Source organism: Grampus griseus (genome assembly GCF_964374135.1).
Source record: "Grampus griseus genome assembly, chromosome: 3".
Lineage (NCBI taxonomy): Eukaryota > Metazoa > Chordata > Mammalia > Artiodactyla > Delphinidae > Grampus > Grampus griseus.
Window position 1 is genome coordinate 111,108,946 of NC_139019.1, and position 24,430 is coordinate 111,133,375.

Sequence of the window (24,430 nt, forward strand, 5' to 3'; positions counted from 1 at the left end):
GGATCAGCCGCCAGACTGGAGTGCTAGGGGCCGAGGCGCAGGCGCAACGTAGCAGGCTGGTAACAGACACCTTAGCCTTCAGGGCGTTGTCCTCCAGAAGGGAGAGGCCGAGGGGGAAGGGAAGACCGAGACCGAGCAGGGGGCTAGGCTTGCAGCTGGGAAGTAGGCTAATCCCAGAGCAGTACGTCCTGCGCGGCTGAGGCGCGGACGTGGCGCAGGCGCAGTCGGGGTGGGAGGGTGGCTCCTTGCTGCTGGAGACTTTTTCTCTAAGGCGATACGCTTCGGCTCTTCACGTGGCGACTGAAATCAAATCACGGAAATTAGAAATGCGACCCCATGCCTCCTCCGTGATACAACACTGGAATTGCGTGGGATTCCTGCATCTTGGGGGCAAGAACGGGCGCCGAGTGGTAGCCTGGTTGGAGTGGCCACCTTCGCCTCCGGGCGCGGCCGGCACCTTGTAATTAGGTCACTCGTAGGCGGAGGAGGGTGTACCTGTCGGGGGAGGGCCGCGCAGTGCACCTGACTCCCCCGGCACACACCTGTCCCCAGGCCTAGATGTCTCTTCCGGCGCGATGGCTGGGGCCTCGTAGCTCTCCTGGCTTCCGCACGCCCTGCGCAGCCTCACCCCTTGTACCCAAGGTGTGCGCCTTCCTCCTACTCCGGTTCCTCCTGGGGAGAAACGCTCTCCTCCCCCAACCCCTGCCCACTCGGGCCTACTTTCTCAAGGGAAGGCCGCAAGGAGATAGATGCACCCGTCCTGCCCGGGACCCGGTCGTATTAGAAGCGGCAGTGGTCCGCGCTTTAAATAAAGCTTGGATACCCTAGGATCGGACCTCTGTCTGGCTGTGAATCTCTTTGAGATTTGTGAACTGTTTTCACATTTCGTCGTCCTTCCCTTCACAGAAATATTTGGCTCCGTAGAGTGCCAACTATGTGCTAGATCCATGACTAGGAGACAGAAGGGTCATCCAAACAGACACGGTACCCTACCCTGGTGGAGCTTGTATTCTCCCAACGGTACTTCCTAGGATGGTCTGCGGATATGTAGCCAGAAGAGCGATTATGATGTCCACAGGACCTGAGAGATAGAAGCTTTACAAAAGACATTAAACCTTAAAGGGCAAGGCAAGAGGTGAACCTGGTCCCTGTCTTCTAGACTCCTTACCCGCAATAGCAGCCAACCCAACTACTCAGTAGTGTGCTGGAGGAGAGCTCTCACTCTGCAGCCTTGACCACATCATCCTGACCAACAGGCTGAAGAAGGCCCTAGAGGCCAGAATAAGCGAATGGTGGGACTGAAAATTCTCCTTCATCCAAGACAACCTGCTTGACGAGGCTGACTGGCGTGGTCTACCCGGGCTGGAAATTGCAATTCCACTTTCTCAATTTCTGACTATGTTTTGCAGTTAACGTCCCCAAACACAGAGGAATAAGAGTTAAGACTATGTGGAATGAATGAGGAAGAAAATCATCACTTGGTGCCCGTCATTATAAAGCTATGCCCAGGGCTTCCCTGGTGGCGCAGTGGTTGAGAGTCCGCCTGCCGATGCAGGGGACACGGGTTCGTGCCCCGGTCCGGGAGGATCCCACGTGCCGCGGAACGGCTAGGACCATGAACCATGGCCGCCGGGCCTGCGCGTCTGGAACCTGTGCTCCGCAACGGGAGAGGCCACGGCAGTGAAAGGCCCGCGTACCGCAAAAAAAAACCAGAAACAAATAAAGCTATGCCCAGTGTGCTATCTTATTCACCATTGCCCTGTACCTGTGAGAAGTGGTCCTTTCTCATCAGGCAAGAAGCAGACAGGCACTCAGAAAAGAGAAGGGAGTTGCCCAAGGTAGTAGTCAGGATTTAAAACTTCATACTCGCAAGTGCAAGGTCTCAGCCATACTCACACAACTGACCTCAAAGGACTGAAATATGGAGTAGGCTCAGTATAATTTCCCTTTGCCTGAGTTCTTTATCTAAAAAGGTGGGGGTGATGTTAGTTTGGCAGATTAAAAAGTATTGAGTACTCAGTATACTCCTAGATTATAATGAGTGGGTTTTTCCAAAATGCTGTGAGATCCTAGCTGGTAGCATTAATGCAGGTATTATTTTCTCTTGATGCAGATGACTTGGCTCTCCACCACCACAAAAATGGAAGATATAATTATATATACTTAAAACATCCTGCCAAATAATTAGATGCCATGACTTAACTTCTTAAGGAATGAATTCTAGGAAGCTCTTATTAGCATTCAAGCCGTGAAGTAAAGCATATATGATTATAAACAGTACAGAACTAAATCAGAATATCGTTTCCTTTAGAAGAAATCTAGAATTTTTTTTTTACTCTGTAGAACCCAAAATAACCAACGGATCTGAAAATTCAGTTTGATTTATCTGGTCTTGGCTAATTAGACCTGACTGTCTCAATTCTAGAGCTGAGGAATACCTGGAACAAAAAGTTAAAAGTGGGACTTCCCTGGTGGCGCGGGTGGTTGGGAGTTCGCCTGCCGACGCGGGGGACAGGCCTGTGCGCCGCAATTGCTGAGCCTGTGCTCTGGGGCCCGGGGGCCACAACTGCTGAAGCCTATGTGCCTGGAGCCTGTGCTCCACAGCAGGAGAGGCCACCGCAGTGAGAGGCCCACGCACCATGGCGGAGAGTGGCCCCTGCTCGCCGCAACTGGAGAGGGCCTGCGCGCAGCGGTGAACACCCAATGCAGCCAAAAAGATAGATAAATTAAAAAAAAAAAAAAAGTTAAAAGCAAGCCAAAAAGAATTGTTCTTTTTTGGGCTTCCCTGGTCGCGCAGTGGTTAAGAATCCACCTGCCAATGCAGGAGACACGGGTTTGAGCCCTGGTCCGGGAAGATCCCCATGCCGCGGAGCAACTAAGCCCGTGTGCCACAACTACTGAGCCTGCTCTCTAGAGCCCGTGAGCCACAACTACTGAGCCTGCATGCCACAACTACTGAAGCCTGCGCCCGTAGAGCCTGTGCTCTGCAATAAGACAAGCCACTGCAATGAGAAGCCCGTGCACCGCAAGGAAAAGTAGCCCCGGCTCACCACAACTAGAGAAAGACTGTGTACAGCAACGAAGACCCAATGCAGCCAAAAATAAATAAATAAATAAATTTATTAAAAAAAAAATTGTCCTTTTTTTTTCTTGGCAAAAACCAGAGAATGAATAAAGGAAATATGCTTCGAAAAAGAATCTTTGCTCAGGTGGCAAATTCAGTATACAGTGAGTCTGAGGGTTGCCTATGATGTTTAAACACAAGTATAAATAAAAATCATCTGATGATGGGGGCGGGGTATGAGGAAGATAACCTTGAGCAAATAGCTTTATAAAGGGCACTCTTAGCCAAGGTATAAAAATTGACATTAAACGTGGAGAAGGAATGAGATGTATTTTATTTGTCAGCAATTCTCTTTGCCTTATGTTAGGTATATTTTGTTGTTTCTTCTAGTTCCCTGACTTCTAAACTTACTGAGACAGAAAGTAGGGCTGTGTAGGTAAGAAATGGCATCTGGAGTCAGATGGACCAGCTTTGAATTCCAGTTCTGCAACTGCCTAGATGTGTGAGGTTTGGCAAGTTACCTAACTTTTCTGAGTTTTCTCATCTATAAAGTGAGGATCATTATAATAGCCAATAAAAGGGCTCTTCTGAGACTTAAATGAAATTATAAATGTAACACACCAAAGAGTATATCATAAATGTCCAGTAAGTATTATTATTATTATTATTATTATTATTTCTAAGTGGTCTCTGATTCTAAATATGCTTTAATGCCAGTTGGAGCCCCTCAGTGTCTGCCATGAAATACATAGTGGTCTTTGGAAACAAAACGTAACTATCAGAAACACTATATAGGGAATTCCCTGGCGGTCCAATGGTTAGGACTCTGCGCTTCCACGGCAGGGGGCCCAGGTTCGATCCCTGGTTGGGGAACTAAGATTTCCACCCCCAGCAAAAAAAAACATCATATAGACATAAAGCCATTGGATCAAGCGGGGAAGGGGGAGGATATTCAAAGAAAGAGAGTAGAGATGGAACAAAAAGAACACCCTCTCTCTTCCTTTGCCATCAAGCAAACATTCAGAAGGTTTGCTGTACAGAGAGTAAGTCACTTAGCAATAAATCCAAAAATTAATTCAGTTGGTCAGTCTTACGCTGTCTCCTCTCTGAAAAAGGTGCCATATCTGATAAGACACTCTTTGCGGCAAGGCCGTATATGCCCCAGAAACCCAAAAACAGACCTGAGCAGTCAACATCTTAGTGGCTCTGCCCATGAGAAGCCTGCCATGCTCTGATCAACTGGGCCTGCCCAACTCCCAGAAGATTTTTGCACTCACGATACGCAATGATGCTTGCAACTCATTGGTATCTATCCCTGTTCCTTTCCTTTGTGGTTTTCAGAAAAAATAAACTTATACTTCCCTTTCACCTGAAATTAGAATTTTATAGATGTGATCAAAATTTTGTGACCAGGAGCTTTGCCACAGATATAAATCAGCCCTTTCCCTTAGCTCTGCAGTTTGGCTAAAGAAAATATGACCATGTCCCCTAGTAATGTCCATGACATTGTCAGTTACAGAGGGCATATTCTTTTCTGTTAAAGGAAAAAAAAATCTGAAATGGAAAGCAAAGTTCATCACTCGGGAAGGCTGGGTAAACCTTAAGAATACTGTCACCAACTGTGCAGCTGTTAAAAATCTTATCATAGAAATATGTTTATGACATAGAACATTATTTGCAATATATATATATTATATAACATATATATATATACATACATACATATATATATATATATATATATATATATGTGTGTGTTTTTTGTTTTTTTGCGGTATGCGGCCCTCTCACCGCTGTGGCCTCTCCCGTTGCGGAGCACAGGCTCCGGACACGCAGGCTCAGTGGCCATGGCTCACAGGCCCAGCCGCTCCACGGCATGTGGGATCTTCCCGGACCGGGGCACGATCCCATGTCCCCTGCATCAGCAGGCGGACTCTCAGCCACTGCGCCACCAGGGAAGCCCTATTTGCAATATATTTTAAGTGAAAAAAATACCTTTATAAAACAGCATGTATGAAGTAGTACTAAAAACTGAGAGCAGGTGTTTATAGAAATTAGGTACTGGAATCACTCAGTTATGTACCACAGTTAAAGAGATAAGGTCAAAAGTTCCCAAACTTTAACCACAGTTTTAATTCGATTTAAATGCTGGCATCATCTAAGAGTGGTTTTACAACTTCAGAAAGTTGGCTCTTTTACCCCATCCAAACTTCACTGGGTCAGATTATTCCAATTTAGATATGACTTGAACATAATAAACTTGTACCGTGTGGCAGCAAGCTCATGCATACATCACCTAACTGTACACTCTCCAAATGAGGCCTCTTAGTGAATATAAATATTCCATTAATCCCAGTGTAATTCAAACTATGAATGTACAGTGGTTAGGCTGGAGATACTCCTAGTTTATGGGGCAGATGACACAGGAAAGTTGGGAGCCAATAGTAGTGACTGGGGTATGGAGCGGTGATGGGGAGCACAGACAGAAACTTTACCTTCAGTTTTAAAGATATTATGTATATCGAGATATAAATTTATTGCAGCAGAATCTTATTATAACATGGGGTTTAAAAAAATCATTTGCACTGGGGTTGGCAAACTTGTGTAAAGGGACAGAGAGTAAATATTTTAGATTTGCCATATGATCTCTGTTGTATCTACTCAGCTCAGTCATTGTAGCCAAAAAGCAGCCACAGTAAAGTGTAAATAAAGGAGTACAACTGTGTTTCAATAAAACATTATTTATAGACAAGGAAAAAAAATCATTTGCATTGTAAGGGGAGTCCTACGTTCCAACAATGAAAACACCTGGACAAACAAAACGCCTGGAATTTTCTGTTCTTCTTGTCTTCCTGGGCTTGTGCTAGGCTCAACGCAGTGCCACCAATGGGAAGTTCTCTGTGGAACTATATAGGAAGTTTTAAACATGTATGAGCTAACATCTATATTAAGTAGTTGGGCAAAAATTCCTTCGGTGATCTTGTATTAACTGAAATTTGGAATGTTATCATTTATGTGATAAAGTAATTGTAAAAATTACCACAGGCCTTAAAAAACAGCATGTATGATGCCGCGGAGCGGCTGGGCCCGTGAGCTATGGCCGCTGAGCCTGCGCGTCCGGAGCCTGTGCTCCGCAACGGGAGAGGCCACAACAGTGAGAGGCCCGCATACTGCAAAACAAACAAACAAACAAAAAAAACAGCATGTATGATATAACCCTAATTTTATTAAATATATATTATAAAATATATGTTTATAAGAGACTTTAGAAAGATACACAGTGAGGTGTTGACAGCAGTTGCTTCTGGTGAGTGGGATTGTTTTTTATTTTCTTTTTACTTCTGTAACAAAACATATTGCTTTTATAATTGAACGCTTTTATTATTGGGAAAAAAAAATCTTCAGAATACCTAAGTAAATATGACACGGCACATTTTAGGGGAGTCACAGGCCCAAAGAACATGTAGCCAACAGTTCTAGTAAATATTCTACCATGCCCTGGAATATTACTCAAGGGCCCTCACTTTCTTGAGAAAAGAAGTCTCACCTCTCCTGTGGTCTTCTCAAACGGTCTCCTCACAAAGCATTTCAATATGGCCTTTTCTCCTGCCTTACCTCTCACTAAAAGCTCTTCCACTCAGCTCAGTGGGCCCCTAAATCTCCCAGACCAAAGCTATCCTCATCCGTTCCATTCCTACTGTCACCTCTTTGCTCAGCCTGTCCCTGCTTCCCAGATAGCCCCTTGTATCTACATGAACCCTACTTGTCATTCAAGCCCCACACCCTCTGAACAGTCTTCCCTGATGACTCTAGTTCTCTCCTGATTGGGAGCGCCTAGCCCCAGAATCTAGTGGAACCTCAGAGAGACCTGGCACTTGTCAGAGCAGAGAGCTATGAATGGAGGACTTATTGGTGAACCCATGAGAGGTGTTCCCTAAAGACTCCCAGAAACACTGCTGAGGAGGGGGACATTTTGCCGGAGGCGGGAGTGAAAAATCTGTTCATATTTTGTTCTTTATTTTCCAGATTAATCAGTTCACCACCGCTCTAACTTGATGCTAGGAAAGATTTAAAAATCAGATCCCCCAAAGAAGGTGAATTTGCAAGCACAGAGGCATTTAAACAGTGCTTTGAAGTTCATCTGTAAAAATAGAAAGATAGGACCATACTGCACTCCTGTCAGATGGAAAGAAACAAACTTTCCCCTCACCAGAGTGTTTGTTCCCTAAGCCATTAGAGGGAACACCAGACAGGGAGACCCCTTGATTACCAGGTACTTATGTGCTCCTCTTTAAGTTCTCATTGTGGTGGATGATAGTGGAATTGGGTCCACAAACAGAAGAAGGAACAGTGTGTGCAGAAAAGAGAGAACCGGTGGATAATTTAGTGCCTACATGTTGATGGTTGTTTCTTAGAGGAAAGATGCTAACCACTGTCTCTGTCTTTGGAGGAACAAGCAAGAGGAAATGAGCCTCTGTCAAGTAGTAACAATTATAAGGCCAGCATTAATTAAGTACTTACTATGTGTCAGGTACTCTTCTAAATGCTTTACATTTTTATATAATTTATTCCTCACCACTCATGAGGTAGGCACCATTATTATCCTCCTTTTACAGATGATGAAACTGAGGCACAAAGGGATTAAGTAACTTGTAAAATAACTAGTACAGAGTACCTGAACTCTTAACTACTGGAGAGCCTTTAGCATCAGATCACAAGCGATTTTCATAAAAGGAATATCTTGACCACTCGACCATCTGACACTTTCAATGCCTAGCAATCTCCAAGAATAGAACAATAACTGGTGTCCTTAAAGGCTGCAGCTTAGTGAGTGGCCTGTGGTCCAACCCACCCCATCAATCCTACTCCCTAAATACACCTATCCCATTCCCTCCTCCACTGTCTTCTCCTCCTACCATGCCTTTCTGCTCTCTTTCCTCCTGATGTCCCCTCTTTTTCTTCTCTTTTTTTCTCTCCTACTCCTCCATTGCTACCCTATTGGGATAACCCATAGGCACAGTTTGGCTCCCCTTATGGCACTCAGAATCAAAAAGGCTGCTGGTCCCTAAGCCACACCTTTCCAAGCCACCTTCTTTGGGAATGAGATCCTTCCCATCCATAGGCTGAGTACAGGCAGCCTAAAAAGCAATGAGAAGAAAAAAAAGACCAAATAATTCTGCAAACGAATTACCCAGCTTGCCCCCATGTCAGGGAATATCAGTTGCCCTGATTGGTTTGTCTTGCCTTTAAGTCAAGAAAATAGCACAATGTGGACAGCACTCTCTTCCTCTTAGAAGCCAGCTGTAGTGTAAGGAAAAGAAAGTGGGCTCATTTCCTCTTCTGCCTCCAACAATCTGTATGACTTTGAGCACATCATTTCCCATCAGTTTCCCCTCCAACGATGTAGAGATTAGACTATATTGGGGAGCTCTCAAATTAGGAACCATGGGTGAATTCAAGGGGATATATCAATTCCTAAAGGATAATGTACAGGATTTTTCTTTTTTATTGAAAATTTTATTGAGATAATTTTAGATTCATATGCAGTTGTAAGAAATAACAGAGATCCCAATTTCCCAGTGGTAACATCTTGCACTATAGCAGTACACAACTGGGATACTGATATTGGTAAAATCCACCTATTTTATTCAGATTTCCCCAGTTTTACACGCACTCATTTGTGTATTTGTTGGGGGGTGTGTGTGTGTGTGTGTGTGTGTGTGTGTGTGTGTACTTACTGCTATACAATTGGGAATTTTCTTTTGCATGTGTTTTCTGGGGAAGGGTTCTTAGCCTTCATCAGATTCTCTCCAGTATCAGAGATGCAAAAAGGGGATTGGATCCCAGCTCTGAGAATTCTAGAAGACCACACCACAAACCTCTACAGCTCTCTGTTCCAACAGCAATATTTAATTAGCACTTACCAGGGACTTCCCTGGCGGTCCAGTGGTTAAGACTCTGAGCTCCCAATGCAAGGGGCACGGGTTCGATCCCTGGTGGGGAACTAAGATCCCGCATGCTGCATGGCGTGGCCTAAAAAAAAAAAAAAAAAATTCCAAAAAAAATTGCTAATTAGCACTTACCACATGGCATGCACAGGGATGCTTGGGGGGGAGAGTTGATGGAAAGAGATACAGGGAAAGCAGGGAAAACCTAGAGGTGTATAACACAGTCCACTGGGCTATGCTACAGCAGGGGAAGACAGACAGTCCGACAGGTAAACAAGTCATTTATTAAACATTTATAGAAGAGGGATGGCCTTGTTGCTTCAGGCAGCTTGGGAAGTATTTCCACAGAAGCTGATGCTTGAGCTACATCTTGAAAGATAGTCCAGAATTCTTCAGCTGAGAAGAGAAGAACTAACTGTTAAAATTCATTCCTCTTAAATCATATCTGTTCTAGCTGTTTTGAAGAAAACATGCCTACATTTGTTTATTCTACAATGTTAAGGTGTCAAGTTCTTCAACTCCCGTGTGTTGGTGTTGAGACCAAGGGATTTTTCCCCCCTGAGTCTACTTTCCACTGTCTTGTCCAAATTGGATACCATATCCTGCTGACTGAGCTTGAGAAAGGCATTTTATCTCTGACGCCTTGATCACATCAGAGCTTATATTTAAAGCATGAGTGATGAGAAGAGACCGCAGCCAAGTCCCTGGCTCTGTCCCATGCCTAGAGCACCCTCTTCTCTCTACCGAAGGCTCCGGATACCAATCCTAGTGCAATGGCTGGTGGGAGTTAGAGCTGGCCAGAACCATGAGTAAAAACATCTCTGCTCTCCAGTCAATTCTTCAATAAATGGGATCTCCTTTTCCACACGGGCTCATCAGAAATCCTCAGGGCTGGGTGCCCTGGTTCCCCCATGTCTGCCCTCCCCACGTTCAATGTTTGGCTCCCTTGTATGGGCTCTGGCTCAGGCATCCCTTGGGGTCTCTTTCTCTGTGTGGATTTCAGGTCCACATCAGGCTGTTTAGTTCCCAGTGCTGTTTTCAGAAGCTCATTCTCTCTGGTGGAGCCATCCCTGAGCCAGGGAGACCAAGACCCTTCCATCAGGCCTACTCTTTGAAGAGCCCCCTAGAAGCCTGATTCAAGGCACCATTTCTTAGGACTTCTGTGTCCTCATGCAAGTTATTTAAGCTAAACTTCAGTATCTTCATCTGTAAGATAGGGATCATAATAGTACCATCCTCACTGGGTTATTTTAAGCGTTAAATAAATTAACCCAAGTAAAGCTCTTAGCACATGACAAATACTGCATCTACATTAGCTACTACTATTAACATCTAATTTTATAATAAAATTATTTCTGATTGTAAAAGAATTAATGATCACTGTAGAAAATTTGTGAACTACTGAAGAGTTTAAGGAAAAAACAATCATAACATCTAGGCAAGAGTGATATAATCATTCTGATGTATAGTCTTCCCAGTTATTCTGTGTGTGTATATATATATATATATATACTTACAGGAAATAAAAAAACTGGGTTCATATTGTGTACGTCTGTTCTGTAACCCATTTTATTCAACTGATACATAGTATTTTCCATACATCGGTACTTAAATACTCTTAGAATATTTTAAAAAGACTACCTTTTTTTCAAGCGTATCGATGTAACCCAACTTAGGTAACTAATCCCTTAGTTTGGTAGTTAGATTGTTTCCTATTTTTATATTTGTAAATACCGTGATAAATGTCCTTGTTCATAAATTTTTGTGTGCATCTCTGTTTATTCCTTAAGATAAATGTTTAGAAATAGAATAACTGTGCCAAGTATCAATAACTTCAGTGACATTTCTGGGACTGTTTTTATTTTATTTTGTTTTGTTTTAATATCAGGTTCTCAGAATTGAATTAACCACAATCTTTGGTTCATGACATTATCATAATTGTTACTGGATGGCCTGATTTTGTTAATTTAGGTGGTAAATTCATTTCAATAATGTAATCAGTACCTGTGAATCCACAACCTCAAACAAAAGCTAGGACTTCAACAATAACCAATATTTAACCCATAAGGGCTTCCCCCTCATTTCCCTGCACTCCCCAACCAAGGGAACCTGCATCAGATGTTCATTTCTGTGCTTTTCCTTTTATATGGTTTTACTGTGTTTGTATATATTCCTAAAGAGTAATTTTTTTAAATTGTTCTTAGCTTTATAAAAAGGATATCATGTTACATGTAATCTTTCAGGATTTTTTTTTCACTTAATATTACTTTGCTAAAAATTCATCCATATCATTACATTTTACTGTAGTTCATTTTGACTGGTGTAAAATACCCCAGTGCGTAAATACACCACAGTTTACCATCCACTCTTCCACTCATGGGCAACTGCATTGTTTCTAGGATTTAGCTCTTGTTCACATTGCTGCTATGAACATTACTGTAAATGTCCCCTGTTGTACTTGCACAAGAGTTTGTCTATGGAGCCGGTTTATACTTCCACCAGCTGTAGGTGGGAGAGCCTCTGGGTCTATATTCTCTGCTACACCATGAATCCATCTTGTCAGGTTGCTTTCCAGACGGGTGGATCAATCTACCTCCTTCCAGCAACGTATGAGAATGCCAATTTCCCCCAAACTCTTTCCAACCCTAGAGATGATTTAAAATGTTTGACCATTTGACAAGAAAAAATATCTCCCTGCTGTTTAACTCTGTGGCAAGGTACTGACCCCACTAAAGGCTGAGAGAGAAGGGGTTTGGCTCAGAGAACTGTTTCCAGTCTGATAACTTCAGTGACATTTCTGGGACTGAATCCCCAGTGGCTCAGCTGCTTTCCCATGTCCTAAAAGAGGTGACACAGTTGCAAAGAGTGAGGGGGGCCAGGATGGGAAACAAGCCCAACTCACCACAGTGTATGCTTGTCTCCTGGTCCCGGCCTCTGCCAGTGTCAGATCACTCTTTCTCCTTGATGAAGCAGGCATTCTCTCTCCCCACCCCCACCCAAGAAAAGCCAGTATAATGCTGCCCTTTGTTATTTGAATTGATAAATTTAAACCTCTTTCCCTGCTTTGCAGTAAAAGAACTTTCTATTTTGGGCTTAGTGACATAGCCAAAACCAAGCAGAGAGCAGCAGGCTGCAGCATGAGTTAATAGTCTTTCTTCAAGAAGAGAACTCACATGCAAACAGAAGGACCTTCCAAGATATGTCATCTGTATAGCAACATGCAGCCTTGTTGCCTGCTTTTCTGCTGACATAGATTTCAAGGTTCAAAATTGAACACTACCTAACTTTTGGAGTAAGCTGATGGATTAAGCCTGAACAATCAGGTTTCTTAATTCAAATCAATTTGATAGGATCTCCTCTGTGTACCTAGTGCTGCGCTGGGTATCGTCAGGGAAGAGAAGTCTGTCTTTAAGGGGAATTCTAGCCACCAAAAATTACACTAATTTGAGGAGAGCCTAAACATTTACCTAAGAATATGCTTTCCTCTGCTAGTCCGCTTCTCTGCCTGAAACCTCCACATTAGTGTAGGGTCCTGGGTCTCAAGAAGCCCCCAGAAGTGCACAGAGATCATGTTTATAAGAGGAGCAATCTATTTAAACCATAGCCACCTGTTAGCACAAAACCACAGCCTGGAAGAATAGGACAGAGGACCTACCATCCTCTTTTGTCAAACTTTTTCTTATGGGAGTTTTCAAATATGTACAAAACTAGAGATAATAATGTAATAAACCCCCATGTACCTATCACCTGGCTTCGACAATTATCAACATATGGCGATCTCGTTTCATCTGTACCTCCCATCTCTATTTTAAAACCAATTTAAAGCAAATCACGGATATTTTCATATTTAAATACTTCTGTATTTATCTGTAACAAATAAGACTTTTTTTCAATAACTACTGTATCACATTTTAAAAATTATCAATAATCCCTTCTTTTATTAAAAAATCAATAATTCCTTCATACATCTAGTATCCAGTCAAAAGTCAAACTGCCCTGATTTTCCCAAGTATCTTTCTGTAATACTTTATTCTAATCAGGAGCCAAGCAATGTCATCTGTCTTTGTTGATATGTCTCTTCTGTCTCTTTTAGTTGATAATTTTTTAATATTTAATTTATAATAGTTTCCCTTCCTCTTTTACTGCTCTGCATTTTGGTGTTGTTGAAAATAACGGATATTTTAGTTACTAATGCTGTGTAACAAACCACCCCAGACTTAGTGGCATAGAACACCACCAATTTATTGTGCTCATGGCTTCTATGTGTCAGGAATTCAGAAAGGGCACGGTGGGGATGGCTTCTCTCTGCTCTTAGCTGTCTGGGGCCTCAGGTGGAAGGATTCAAAGTCCGATGATGACTTCACAGCTGGGAGCTAGAAGCATCGAAGGATTGTTTTCTCACATGTCTGATGTCAGAGCCTGGAGCACTCAAAAACTAGGACTGCTGACCAGGGCACCCACATGCAGCCTCTCATGGCACCCACATGCAGCCTCTCCATATGGCATGGCTTCCTCAGAGCCTGGCTTTCCTCAGCATAGTCAGACTTCTTACATGGCAGCTGAGGGCTTCAAGTGCAAGTAAGCGTTCCAGCCAACAAGGTGGATGCTGTATCACTCTTTATGACCTAACCTCAGAAATCACAGTGTCAACTTTTGCTGTGTCCCGTTGGTTGAGAGTAAGTCAGCAAGCTCACCCAGACGCAAGGAGAGTGGAATTAGTCTCCACCTTTATAGAGGCAGGAGCAAAGTTCCACAAGAGCATGTGGGATGGGAGACACTGTTGCTCCACCTGGCAATTAGGATGGTCAGTAAGGCCTGCCTTTCCTAGACCAACAAGCAAAGGTGTTACAAACAGTGGAAACCCAGTGGAAGAGAGAAGAGGGGAGTTTATTTGTTTGCAGGGCTACTTCCTACCATTGTGTGGATTGTGCCCTGAACAGCAGAGGGGGTGAGTGGGGCTGCAACGCAGCTCCACTTGCCACACCTGTACCTGACTATGGGGTTGTGTCTTCAGGAAGAAGAGGCACATTTCTAATACACATAAGACTCCATACGGGGAAGAGGTGTCCCTGAATGGATGGTAAAAGATCACTCAACCTAGGAATTCCCTGGCAGTCCAGTGGTTAAGACTCTGCACTTTCACTGCAGAGGGTGCAAGTTTGAAAGATCATTCAATCTAACTTATGCTTATTGGGTACCTATTGATTGAACACATGCTAACTTGGAGAATATTAGGTCTTCTTTTGGTTAAAGTTGCACACACACTTGGCCAAGAAATATCTCAAAAATAAAAATTATATTTTTTAAATGGTGAAAGTTTTTAGCACTAGGTACTTTATGACTGCATTGGTCTAGAATGATCTAGACCTATCTTTGAAGAAGCCAAGACACTGTATTCCAATGACTGAGGGCCCAGTCTGACCCATCAGCTGCCAGCCTTCGCTGGATGCAAAAAGTGGATGCAGGATTTATAAGGAACCAGGCCAAAAAGAACTGAGGATTTTCTTTTCTTCTTTGCAGCCCCTATTCTTCATTCATATAGTTTTTATAGTTTGATTAAATCCCCAGGGAAGTAGATGCTTTCATTTCTGTTTATGGCTAACAGGAAAATAAAATAATATAGGTAAGACAAGGAATTTCCAAGGACTTTAAGGACCAGGACAGTATCAGACACCTCTGAGTTTGACAAAGGCAGGTGTGTTATAAGGCAGCTCACACAAGTCCAGATATAAATCTTTGTAAATGAGATAATTAAAAAGCTGTGATCATGCTGATCAAGCCATGCTGGTGGTCCACAGAAAGCCTCAAACTGCAAGGCTCAGGGCACTTAATTTAATTTTATTTATTTATTTTTTTACTTATTAGGCCTCAGGTGCAGAGTGTTAATCACTTTTCAGTTCATGCTGCGCTTTTATGTATGTACGCATGTATTTCCTCTTATGCCCACTCCTCACTCCTGTCCTTTCCACAAGCAACCATTTTATTTGTTTGTTTGTTTATTTATTTATTTACTGCACTGTGCGGCATGCAGGATCCCAACCAGGGATCAAACCCGTGCCCCCTGCAGTAGAAGCATGAAGTCTTAACCACTGGACCCCCAGGGAAATCCCAGGCAACTGCTTTAAACTTTAATTCCATTTTTTGGCTTGTATGTGTTCAAGGGAGTGTGTGTTGTTGTCTGGTTTGCATGCATTTTAATTTACATCCATAGCCTTGTGATATAGATCTCACTGTGTCTTACTTTTTCCACTGTGCACTTTGTTTTTAAGACCAATCCACACTGCCATGTGCACTCCAGTCCACCATTCCTGACGGCTGCAGAGGACTCCACCATGTACACACGGCATGTGGCCTCTCTGCTCCCCAGTAATGGGCACTCCTGGTGCCACCCAAAACAATGCTGCCATGAGCAGCCTCATGTGTGTCCAATTTTGGACCCATGTGGCAATCTTTTTAGACAATTTCTCATCCATGTGGTGTCTTTTTATGCATCAGAAAAGGCACCTCTTCCTCCTGGAGGACACAGCCCTTGCACAAGGCTTGGCAAGGTGGAGCTCAGGCTTGGTTTCAGCCCCTACTGGCCCCCTCAGTAGAAGCCTTGCTCAGGACACAATCTGCACAACTGTAGGAGGTGGCTCTGACAAAAATCATTTCCCCCATCCTCACTTCCACCAGGTTTCCACTCTTTTGAACAACACTCCTGATTGTTGCAGGAAGGGGAGGGTGTTAACACACTGCAGAAATCTCATCATAGGATATGTGTATACCTAATGTGACCAAGTAGTGCCATATTGCTCGAGCACTGTATACTTGGGCTGTACACAGTTATCCTTCTCAAATGGTTCCAGCATGCTTCATCCCCTTCCATACCTCAAACCTGTGACACACTGCCACCTCAGTGCCCTGGAGCCTGCCTCTTGCCTCAGTGTCTCTTGGTTAGCTCGCCAACCTTACATTCTAGGAGTTACTAACTCATATCTTTGGCTTATTGATGTTCCCTTTAAAGACTTCTGGGTCAGGGCTTCCCTGGTGGCACAGTGGTTAAGAATCCGCCTGCCAATGCAAGGGACATGGGTTCGAGCCCTGGTCTGGGAAGATCTCACATGCTGCAGAGCAACTAAGCCCATGTGCCACAATTACTGAGCCTGCGCTCTAGAGCCTGTGAGCCACAACTACTGATGCCCGCATGCTTAGAGCCTGTGCTCTGCAACAAGAGAAGCCACCACAATGAGAAGCCCACACGCCGTATCAAAGAGTAGCCCCCGCTCGCCACAACTAGAGAAAGCCCATGCACAGCAACGAAGACCCAACACAGCCAAAAATTAATTAATTAATTAATTAGGAAAGAAAAGCCAATCAAAAACTGGGCAGAAGACCTAAATAGACATTTTTCCAAGGAAGACACACAGATGGCCAATAGACACATGAAAAGATGCTCATCATCACTAATTATTAGAAAAATGCAAGTCAAAACTACAACAAGGTACCACCTCACATAGGTCAGAATGGCCATCATTAAAAAGTCTACAAATAACAATTGCTGAAGAGGACATAGAGAAAAGGGAATCCTCCTACACTGTTGGTGGGAATGTAAATTGGTCCAGCCACTATGGAAAACTGTATGGAGGTTCCTCAAAAAACTAAAAATAGAGTTGCCATATGATCCAGCAATCCTACTCCTGGACATATATCCAGACAAAACTATAATTTGGAAAGATACATGCATCCCTATGTTCATAGCAGCACTATTCACAATAGCCAAGACATGGTAGCAACCTAAATGTCCATCGACAGATGAATAGATAAAGATGTGGTACATATAAACAATGGAATACTACTCAGCCACAAAAAAGAATGAAACAATGCCATTTGCAGCAACATCGATGGACCTAGAGAGTATCATACTAAATGAAGTCAGAAAGAGAAAGACAGATATTATACATATATGATATCACTTATATGTGGAATCTAAAATATGACATAAATTAACTTCCATGGAACAGAAACAGACTCACAGACATAGAGAACAGATTTGTGGTTGGCAAGGGGGGAGGCGGGTAGGGGAGGAATGACTTGGGAGTTTGGAATTAGCAGATGCAAATTATTATATATAGAATGGATAAACAACAAGGTCCTACTGTGTAGCACAGGGAACTATATTCAATATCCTGTGATAAATCATAATGGAAAAGAATATGAAAATATATACATGTGTATAACTGAATCACTTTGCTATACAGCAGAAACTACACAACACTGTAAGTCAACTATACTTCAATAAAATAAACTTTTTTTAAAAAAGAAGTTATTGTGTCATCTCAGACGACTAATCAAGAAGAAATGGGCCGGGGACTTCCCTGGTAGCACAGTGGTTAAGAATCTGCCTGCCATTGCAGGGGACACAGGTTTGAGCCCTGGTCCGGGAGGATCCCACATACCACAGAGCAAATAAGCTCACGCGCCACAACTACTGAGCCTGTGCTCTAGAGCCCGAGAGCCACAACTACTGAAGCCCACGTGCCTAGAGCCCGTGCTCCATAACAAGAGAAGCCACCACAATGAGAAGCCCATACACCGCATCGAAGAGTAGCCCCCACTCACCGCAACTAGAGAAAGCCCGCGCACAGCAACAAAGACCCAATGCAGCCAAAAAATAAACAAATAAATTAATTAATTTTTTTAAAAAAGAAGAAGAAATGGGCTCAAATTAAGGCAAGGGAGATTTAATTTGGCTCCTGATGAAGTATTTCACAAAAGAGGAAACACAGGCTGGACTAGGCCATGGGCAGGAAGATGGAAATGTCATCTCATTCCAGAGTCCTTCAAGGAACAGAAAGAGCAGGAGACCTTGCCTAGTCTAGACTCGAGGCATGCCTGTCTGCAAGCAGGGGAAGGCCAAGGTGCCTTTCAGATCTGTTAACACTTCTGCAGAGTGGCTAGATACTCTAGCAAGCTGGATTTTTCATTCTTAACAACTGACCAAGAACCTATTCCTAGAGGATAAAGGAGGGCTGAGAGCCTGGCTAGGAGTCCAAGAGCTCAGACTACCTGCTCTGTCTGCTCTCTGGAACCCCTGGAGCATGGGCCTAGTCACTATTCATTTTCTTAACCACTTTTACAGGGCCAAGGGAAGGGGAATCTTAAAAGTTAATGTCCATTTAGTGGAAGAAACTTTCAAATAATCGAAGCTTTCCTGTTGTATCACAGCCATATTTACCAATTATCCATGCAGAGCTGCTATAAAAGGTTTCTCCTAAAGAAAACTTCCTGGAGGTATTGAACAATGTCATACACAGAAAAAATGAGATCACAGCAGTTCCTAATGAGTTCCTTGGAGAACACATATGAGCAGGTCCATCCTAAGAGCCAGCGGCTCCCCAGCCCTTCTCAGCTGGGGCCCAGCAAGTGTATGAAAAAGTTTCCCCCTGTTGCTTCAGCCAACAGCTAGGAAATCCTAGCTGCACATACCAGGCTCCTTAAGCAATGATGAATCTGCTTCACTTCCTCCTTTACTTCCTAACCAAGAGTAGCAGTTTCAGTGTGGAAGCCAGAAAGGGCTGACAACATCACCACTTCCCCACAGCAGCTCACTCCGTTATCTTAGCACATTGCTTAAGAGGAAAGTCACCCTCCTCAAACTTCCTTTTGAAAGCCAGAACTAGAGATTATAGCTCTTAAATGGGGCACTCAATCTATCCCTTGAATCCTATCAGACTAAAATTTTCAAAACAAACCTCCAAGGTAGATCTCTAGGACCTAGGTGGAGGTGGGAAGTTGGCTGGTAGAACTGAGACCCGGCTTCTGGTATCAGCCGTGCTGTATATACCTGGCGCAAGACCCTGCACATTCAGGGTCTTTGGATAACCTTAAAAATAATGCTATGGCCTTTCACAGCAGTAAAATTTTCTAGAACTCTATGCTAAAAGAGGAAAAGAGGCTGCAGTTGCTACAGAAGATTTCTGGAAGCAATTTCACCTACTCAGAAGAGTTAAAGCTGTGTTGGAGATATACCAATAAGAAACAAGACCCAGGGTTGTGGGCACAGCCACCTGGGGACAGGTCCATTGTCCCTTCCACTTAGGAATGAATTTTGGAACAACCACTGGGTGACTGGAGAAAATTGCTGCCATTCTCACCCCTGTTTCCCTCCTTTTCCCCTCCTCTCCCTTTCCCATTCTGAGACTAGATTATTTCTGTTTTACAGGAAGAAAAAGTATAATGTATTCCCCTTAGTTTCAAAGAGAATCACTGTTGGTGACTAAGTGAACTCAGCTGTTTCTGACACATAAACCAACATTTAGATAATCACCATCTTTTTGCAAGTCTTTTGAAAAATATTGGCTTACACTGTTTGATCTCCTATTTTATACTTTTAAATTTTATCATTCTTGGAAAGTCAGAGTACTCAGTGCTATGGAGTGAAGGGCTGATTACATGGAATGTCCTGACATGATGAGATTACTTATCTAATGCAAGAGAGAAGGCAAAGGTGAAAAAACTCTAGGAATACAGATAAAAGGCAGGCAAATGCATAGGACATTAATCATAGCTCTACAGAGTTAGTGTAGCCTTGGAGGCAGGTGATGGACAGAATAGTGTATAATGCATTACAAAGAGAAATTACTGGACTTGCACATTTTCCTAGAACCAATTCATCAGCATTTCTCCTTTTTCACTACAATACTCAACCCAAAATCTAAACATTGCTAATTCTGCCCTCTACATAAAGAGTGCTCATTTTAAAGTTATGTATAATTTAAAACATATAAAAAGTAGACCTTTTATAAAGCTAATAATTATTCACTAACATATAGTGAATAGTATGATTCCCCATGCACCCAGTATCCAGCTTCGACAATCATCAACTCATGGCCATTATTATTTTATGTACAACCCCCCACTGACTTCCCCCATCCTGTGCCATTTTGAAGCAAATTCTAGTCATCGTACAGTTTCATCAATAAATATTCATTATGTATCTCTAAAAGACAAAAACTCATTTTAACATAATTGTTCCCACATTTGAAATTAATAATTCCATACTATACAGGTGATTATCTTTTAGGGAGCAAGTAAAAAATGTTGACCAGTGCAGAGAGGTGAAATATCCCCATAGCCATAGAGATGTGAAATGGTCATTGCCACAGGCTCTGTGGTTAAATAGGACATGCTTCTAGCTTTGCTGATAAGACCCAGAAAGTGGGTTATGAGGTCTCACAGTCAACCTAATTGTTGTTATTTGTTTACTCTGCACTTCTGGGTGGGGAATCATGGGATGAAATCCTCCTGAAAGGAAGATTAGAGAGCCTGCCTTCTCATGCGTGATTCCCTTTGGACAAGTTGAGACTGTGTAATTAGCCCATGTCACTGTGTCACACATTGCCTCAGAACTACACATACAGCTCAGGAATGTGAGCAAGCATCTTAAGCCACAGAATTACTTGTAGATCCAGAGCACAGCCCAGAAGCAACAGTCAGAGAGTTCTCCAATGCCTAATTCTACTGGTTTCTATTTCTTTGGAAATATTTCAGGAATTTATTGGAGATATAATAACATTTAGTGGCATTCATAAGGGTTAGAAGAGAAAGCAGAGTCCTGTAAAAAAGGGGGGTTTGTTTTAAGAGATATATACATATTCCCTATATTCCTTTGTAATGACTGATTCACAAATGTTCCTTTAAGAATGTTACATTAATACAGGGTGGTTTACACATTCACAGAAAGATAGACAAAATGAAAAGGCAGAGGACTTTGTACCAGATGAAGGAACAAGATAGAACCCCAGAAAAACAACTAAATGAAGTGGAGATAGGCAACCTTCAAGAAAAAGACTTCAGAATAATGATAGTGAAGATGATCCAGGACCTCAGAAAAAGAATGGAGGCAAAGATCGAGAAGATGCAAGAAATGTTTAACAAAGACCTAGAAGAATTAAAGAACACCTAGAAGAATTAAAGAACAAACAAACAGAGCTGAACAATACAATAACTGAAATGAAAGATACACTAGAAGGAATCAATAGCAGAATAACTGAGGCAGAAGAACGGATAAGTGACCTGGCAGACAGAATGGTGGAATTCACTGCCGCAGAACAGAATAAAGAGAAAAGAATGAAAAGAAATGAAGACAGCCTAAGAGACCTCTGGGACGACATTAAATGTAACAACATTCACATTATAGGGGTCCCAGAAGGAGAAGAGAGAGTGAGAATCCAAGAAAATATTAGAAGAGATTATAGTCAAAACCTTCCCTAACATGGGAAAGGAAATAGCCACCCAAGTCCAGGAAGCACAGAGAGTCCCAACAGTATAAATGCCGAGATACATAGTAACCAAATTGACAAAAATTAAAGACAAAGAAAAATTATTGAAAGCAACAAGGGAAAAACAACAAATAACATATAAGGGAACTCCCATAAGATTAACAACTGATTTCTCAGCAGAAACTCTACAGGCCAGAAGGGAGTGGCACAATATATTTTAAGTGATGAAAAGGAAAAACCTACAACAAAGATTACTCTACCTGGCAAGGATCTCATTCAGATTTGACGGAGAAATCAAAAGCTTTACAGAGAAGCAAAAGCTAAGAGAATTCAGCACCACCAAACCAGCTCTACAACAAATGCTAAAGGAACTTCTCTAAGTGGGAAATGCAAGAGAAGAAAAGGACCTACAAAAACAAACCCATAACAATTAAGAAAATAGTAATAGGAACATACATATCGATAATTAACTTAAACGTTAATGGATTAAATGCTCCAACCAAAAGACACAGGCTCGCTGAATGGATACAAAAACAAGACCCATATATATGCTGTCTACAAGAGACCCACTTCAGACCTAGGGACACATACAGACTGAAAGTGAGGGGATGGAGAAAGATATTCCATGCAAATGGAAATCAAAAGAAAGCTGGAGTAGCAATACTCATATCAGATAAAATAGACTTTAAGATAAAGAATGTTACAAGAGACAAGGAAGGACACTACATGATGATCAAGGAATCAATCCAAGAAGAGGATATAAAAATTATAAATATATATGCACCCAACATAAGAGCACCTCAATACATAAAGCAAGTGCTAACAGCTGTACAAGAGGAAATCGACAGTAACACAATAATAGTGGGGGACTTTAACACCTCACTTACACCAATGGACAGATCCTCCAGACAGAAAATTAATAAGGAAACACAAGCTTTAAATGACATAATAGACCAGATAGATTTAATTGATATTTATAGGAAATTCCATCCAAAAACAGAAGATTACACTGTCTCCTCAAGTGCACATGGAACATTCTCCAGGATAGATCAAATCTTGGGTCACAAATCAAGCCTCAGTATATTAAGAAGACTGAAATCATATCAAGCATCTTTTCTGACCACAACACTATGAGATTAGAAATCAATTACAGGGGAAAAAAACGTAAAAAAAACAAACACATGGAGGCTAAACAATACATTCCTAAATAATCAAGAGATCACTGAAGGAATCAAAGAGGAAATCAGAAAATACCTAGAGACAAATTAGAATGAAAACACAACAATCCAAAACCTATGGGATGCAGCAAAAGCAGTTCTAAGAGGGAAGTTTATAGCAATACAAGCTTACCTGAAGAAACAAGAAGTATCTCAAATAAACAACCTAAACTTACACCTAAAACAATTAGAGAAAGAACAAACCCCCCCCCAAAGTTAGCAGAAGGAAAGAAATCAGAAAGATCAGATCAGAAATAAATGAAAAAGAAATGAAGGAAACAATAGCAAAGATCAATAAAACTAAAAGCTGGCTCATTGAGAAGATAAACAAAATGGATAAACCATTAGCCAGACTCATCAGAAAAACAGGGAGAAGACTCAAATCAATAGAATTAGAAATGAAAAAGGAGGAGTAACAACTGACACTGCAGAAATAAAAATAAAATAAAATCTCATTAGAGATTACTACAAGCAACTATATGCCAATAAAATAGACAACGTGGAAGAAATGGACAAATTCTTAGAAAAGCACAACCTTCAGAGACTGAACCAGGGAGAAATAGAAAATTTAAACAGACCAATCACAAGCACTGAAATTCACACTGTGATTAAAAATCTTCGAAACAAACAAAAGCCCAGGACCAGATGGCTTCACAGGTGAATTCTATTAAACATTTAGAGAAGAGTTAACACCTAACCTTCTCAAACTCTTCCAAAATATAGCAGAGGGAGGAACACTCCCAAACTCATTCTACAAGGCTAACATCACCCTGATACAAAACCCAGACAAAGATGTCACAAAGAGAGAACACTACAGACCAATATCACTGATGAACACAGATGGAAAAATCCTCAGCCAAATACTAGCAAACAGACTCCAACAGCACATTAAAAGGATCATACACCATGATAAGTGGGGTTTATCCCAGGAATGCAAGGATTCTTCAATATATGCAAATCAATCAATGTGATACACCATATTAACAAACTGAAGGAGAAAAACCATATGATCATCTCAACAGATGCAGAAAAAGCTTTTGACAAAATTCAACACCCATTTATGATAAAAACCCTCCAGAAAGTAGGCATAGAGGGAACTTACCTCAACATAATAAAGGCCATATATGACAAACCCACAGCCAGCATCGTTCTCAATGGTGAAAAACTGAAACCATTTCCTCTAAGATCAGGAACAAGACAAGGTTGTCCACTGTCACCACTATTATTCAACACAGTTTTGGAAGTTTTACCCACAACAATCAGAGAAGAAAAAGAAATGAAAGGAATACAAATCGGAAAAGAAGAAGTAAAGCTGTCACTGTTTGCAGATGACATGATACTTTACACAGAGAATCCTAAAGACTCGACCAGAAGACAACTTGAGCTATTCAATCAATTTGGTAAAGAAGCAGGATACAAAATTAATGCACAGAAATCTCTTGCATTCCTATACAATAATGATGAAATATCTGAAAAAGAAATTAAGGAAACACTCCCATTTACCATTGCAACAAAAAGAATAAAATACCTAGCAATAAACCTACCTAAGGAGACAAAAGACCTGTATGCAGAAAACTATAAGACACTGATGAAAGAAATAAAAGATGATACCAACAGATGGAGAGATATACCATGTTCTTGGATTGGAAGAATAAATATTGTGAAAATGACTATACTACCTAAAGCAATCTACAGATTCAGTGCAATCCTTATCAAACTACCAATGGCATTTTTCAAAGAACTAGAACAAAAAATTTCACAATTTGTATGGAAACACAAAAAACCCCGAATAGCCAAAGCAATCTTGAGAAAGAAAAACAGAGCTGGAGGAGCAGGCTCCCTGACTTCAGACTATATTACAAAGCTACATTAATCAAGACACTATGGTATTGGCACAAAAACAGAAATATAGATCAATGGAACAGGATAGAAAGCCCA

The 24,430-nt window shown here is 41.8% G+C and overlaps 1 protein-coding gene across 6 annotated transcripts in view; it reads right to left on the reverse strand.

Annotated features, from left to right (window-relative positions):
* Nucleotides 1–9,276: 9,276 nt before the first annotated feature.
* The window catches only part of CDKL3 (cyclin dependent kinase like 3), an 83,525-nt gene continuing 68,371 nt past the window's right edge, over nt 9,277–24,430 (reverse strand). For all 6 annotated transcript variants that reach the window (XM_082650808.1, XM_082650809.1, XM_082650806.1 and 3 more), the window contains one exon: nt 9,277–9,408. The gene's annotated coding sequence lies outside the window, so the exon portion shown is untranslated. The remainder of the gene's footprint in view (nt 9,409–24,430) is intronic.